This window comes from Triticum urartu, chromosome 5 (assembly GCF_003073215.2).
Source record: "Triticum urartu cultivar G1812 chromosome 5, Tu2.1, whole genome shotgun sequence".
NCBI classification, from domain to species: Eukaryota; Viridiplantae; Streptophyta; class Magnoliopsida; order Poales; family Poaceae; genus Triticum; species Triticum urartu.
The window spans coordinates 573950696-573955322 of record NC_053026.1 but is presented as its reverse complement, the minus strand read 5'-3'; the positions used below and the strand labels follow the sequence as shown (position 1 = coordinate 573955322).

Below are 4627 nucleotides of genomic sequence, written 5' to 3'. Positions count from 1 at the left end.
AGAATACACGATTAACTTTTCTTGAGGTACACGACTAACAATTTTAATCATATTTTTTTTATATATCTTTGATGTCTAGTTTCTTCCATACATATTGTACTTTTTTGGTGTACATCATAAACATTTTTTATACATGTTTAACATTTTTAAAACACATACCTTTTTTAAATACATTATTAGCATTTTAAAAACATATATTTTTATGTCCACTTTTCCAGATGCATTGTACATTTTTTGTATACATGAAAACCATTTTTATACATGATTAACATTTGGAAATTGCATGATTACCATTTTCCATTTTTGTATATAAAGTGATTTTTATAATATATATATATTTATAATTTTTCCAAATATAATAAAAAGTTAAAGAATAAGGCAAAAAAAGAGAAAATGTGAAACTAGGAAAAAAGAGAGGAACAACTACCTAGCTTGGCCCGCCCATTTACGAGGATCCCTGACTCGAGCGAACGCTGCAGCTCGCATCAGGCGATACATAGCATACAGAGGAGATGTTGCGTCGTGTCCATGGGCTAAATATCTATGGGATTTAATTGGGAAAAACTAGGCCGAAAGGAAAATAAAAGAGAAAAGAAAGGAAAACCAAATGTGGGCTTGGACTACGGTGTAGGGGAGCTCCTAATCCACAACGGCACATCCAATAGGTTACATCACTTTCTTCCTTATATGATGATTTTAAGTTCTTCTTTCCTTTTTCCCTTTTTTCATTTTTCTTCCTTATATGATGATTTTTTCCAAACTCGTGAACTCTTTTCAAATTGATGAACTTTTTTCATTTTTTGATTGAAAAAAAGTTCACTGGATTTGAAAAAAGTTCACAAATTTGAAAAAGAAATTCATTGGATTTGAAAAAAGTTCATTTATTCTGAAAAAAGTTCATAAAAAATGATAAAAAGTTCATCCATTTTTTAAAAAAGTTTATCGAATTTAAAAAAAGTTCATCAAATTGAAAAGAGTTCATGGATTTTCAAAAAAAATGAAAAAAATCATCAAATTTGAATAAAGTTCATTGAATTGAATGAAACAATAATCAGTTTTGAGAATAAAATCATCAAATTTCAATAAAGTTCATCAAAATTGAAAATAGTTTGTGGATTTAAAAAAATCAAAAATTTAGAAAAAGCTCATCAAATTTGAAAAAAAAAATCATTGAATTAAACAAAAAAAAATCACTTTTGAGAAAATAACTCGTCCATTTTAAGAAAACTTCACGAATTTTAAAGAAATCACCAAACCAGGAAAAAAAGAAACAGAAAAAACGAAAAGCGAAAAAAGGAAAAAGGAAAGAGGAAAAAAAGGAAAAAGGAAAGAGGAAATAAGAAATAAGAAAAGTCGGAATAATGGGTAACCACGTCGGGCGTGTTGGCTTGGTGGTTGTTGCGGTGTGGTTCGATCTGTGGGGTCCTTGGTTCGATTTTCTTCACCCGCGCTGTTTTTGCTTTTTCAGCAGAAAAAGGGAGGTGAGATGGGACGGCCCGCGAGTAGCTGCTGCAGGCGCCGGTTAGCAAAAATAGTAGAAACCGGCGCCTGCAGCGCCAAATAGGAAATGCCACGGTGTAGGGCGTGGGAAGAGAGAGAGAGAGAATAGGATGAGCCAAAAGTGGACATATGGCCCAATTAGAATTTATGTGGTTTTCGTTGACAATTTTCGTATTTAAATAATTATATGGAAATGATTATGGCCTCTTATAGTTGCCAAAAATTTCTAGAAAATGAAAATAGGCTCAATAAAATATGGAGAGTCCAGGAAAGATATTTCATTCTCCATGTAAATTTTATAAATAGGTTTTTATGTAATCAAATGGTTTAAATTTATTTTAAATTCCTAAAGTAGTTTTAGGGTCTTATAAATACCAAAATTTGTATTAAAATAACCAAATATTCAAACACTATTAAACATTTTTCCAGTATTATTTATGGAGGATTCATATTATCTGCCCTCATTTTTTATTATATGATTAATTGGAAAAAAGTCGACCATAAAACAGTAGGGCAAAAACCCTACTATGTGTCATTTTCATTATAAGAAATACTAAAAGGTGCTGGGTACAATGGTTGTTGGGGGAACAACCAGAGTGAGAAGGTTACAAAAGGTATAAAAATAAATTACATTATTGTTCAAATGTTGTCTATCCAGGATGACATGCCATCCTTGAAGCTAGGCTTTGCTCTCAGCATGGTGAGCTTGAAAGTTTTGATGAAGTCAAATTTGCATGAGGTTATGGAACATGGTGTATCTTCAAATATCAAGCCATTTCTCTGATTCCATATACTCCAGCATCCAACAGTCACAATTTCCATGAAGAAAGGTAGATTATGTCTTAATTTGCCATCAGAGATCATGTCATGAACAGTCAAATCAGTGTTCCATTCAAAATCAATATTCCACCGGAAATTTTGACTGAATGAGCATGCAAATAATAAATGGGTTCTGTCCTCCATCTCATCTTCATTGCATAAGACACATGCTGTGGAATCCAGAGGGAAGGATTTCCTGACAATTGGAAAAAAATTTAAATAAATCTAAACGCAAATAAACTCCATTTTTGCAATGGTCTATTCAGAGATGTCATTTTATCTACTGTCTATCATTTGATTAGGGCGAAGATCCAAATTAAGATCGAAATAATATATTTGAGAAAGTCATATTATTCACACACTTTGAATCATTTTTGCCGGATAGTTGTGTCGATCCAACTTGCATGACATGGTTTAAATTTTTTAAGTAAGTACTCAGAAGTTGTAATTCCTTCTAAGAATCGAAGTCACACAACATTACTTAATTATTATTAATTAACATTTCAAAATTTGAAAAAATATGTATGTGACAATATCTAACACCAGACAAAAAATAATTCCAACAAATGACGACCCAATAACCATACAAATGTTGACAACTGAACAAAACAAATGAAGCAAGAACTTTTTTTTGTGAAAGAAGGAAACAAGAACTTAAACACAATGACATGTGCTAGGGCACAAAACCAACGACAACAGAACATGCAAATCAACAAGCTGAAGTCCCTTCGGGGACATCCGATAAAATTGGAACGATACAGAGAAGATTAGCATGACCCCTGCGCAAGGATGACACGCACAAATCAACGAGCTAAAGCCGTCAAATGGAGAGGGTGCATCACGCTCGGCCTAAAAACCATCCCCTCCGTGGACACAGGAACTACCAAGCATGGGTCACAGAATCTACCACCTAGTGTGGATGAATCAGGCATGCATTCTGGAAAAAACACCCATTTAAACAATTCAAATGAAAAAAATCCTAGAAGCCCTCTCCCATGATCGCCTAGTCCAATGTTTGATCACCGGAACACTCCGACCAGACCAACCTGTTTCTGGGCATAGTGTTTGAGATCTAGACTAGCCCAACAGAGCAACACTTCTCTTTTTTGTGCACCTTGTCATCACTTGTGCATATCCGGGCCGTCTCCTCCTAGCGTCGCCGATCTCCCATGAACAGCAAAGACCCGTGAACGGTGATCTCCCGGGAACAGCGAAGACCCGTGAACGGTGCTCTCCCGCGAACGGCACCTCGGGGTTCCCTCGAACTGTTCGTCCAAGCACCGCATATGTGATACCTGCAATGTATCCACACGTGCGGGGTGCAGCGGGGGCGGCGAACTGCTAGGTCTGGTCGCACATCATGGACGTAGGGAGTGGCGGTGGCTAACCAGGGTTAGAAAAGATTAACCCTAAGTGGTGTGCCCACTCCCCTTTATATAGACCTCCGAGGTGGGCTCAACACTTAGCTCACTAGGAGTACACATCCATTTTCACTAGGATCCAATCCGAATGGGCTGCAGCCCCTTAAGTGTGCGCCCCATAGGTTCACGTACGCATGGACACGACCAAGTCAATAGTTGGTAGCAGCTCCTAGCAGAACGTGCCAACTCCCATGTGTGCGTAAAGTCGTTTGACGAACCTCGACAATGTGTCATATGCAACATTTCTTTTGCCTCACGATATATATTGTCGATCTCAAGGCGAGTACTTGTCACCCTTGTGATAGCTCAACCTCTCTTCTCGAAACCGTAATACAGATTCCCAAACTGGGTTAACATTTAACCCAAGTCGCATGGCCATGCTTTCTGAATCTGATCACTTGAGAGGGCCCAAAGAATATCTCTCCAAATAGGAGGGGCAAATCCCATCTTGGTCAACCATGTCTCGCGGCATGTCTCACGACTCACCCGAAAGCTACCTTTATAATTACCTAGTTATGGAGTAGCGTTTGATAGACCCTAAGTGAGTCGATCCTATCCCGAGAACATGCGAGGACCTCAGGTCTAGGACATGGCATAGACATTGTACTTGAGACTAACAGATGACTATATCTCGCCGCGTCTTAAAGTTGGTCTGTCCGACTCAGTGATCTCCATCCCCGGGTCCATATTATCAGTTTAGCATCTCCATGCACATGACTTGTGAAACATAGTCATCAACCGAGTCGTATACTAGTTAAGGATATGTGTCCGCATAACCTTATCGACTAGGGACCACTAGAACAATCAACATACAATACATAGTTCCACAAACAAGTCACATACTTATTGATACATATCATTGATGATGTTCAAGGACAATACAAATG

The 4627-nt window shown here is 37.4% G+C and overlaps 1 non-coding gene across 1 annotated transcript; it reads left to right on the top strand.

The window, feature by feature from the left end:
• The first annotated feature begins 3041 nt into the window (after window positions 1-3041).
• LOC125511707 lies at window positions 3042-3145 on the top strand. Its single transcript, XR_007285069.1, has one exon. It is a non-coding gene; the product is annotated as a U6 spliceosomal RNA (small nuclear RNA).
• Window positions 3146-4627: the final 1482 nt, after the last annotated feature.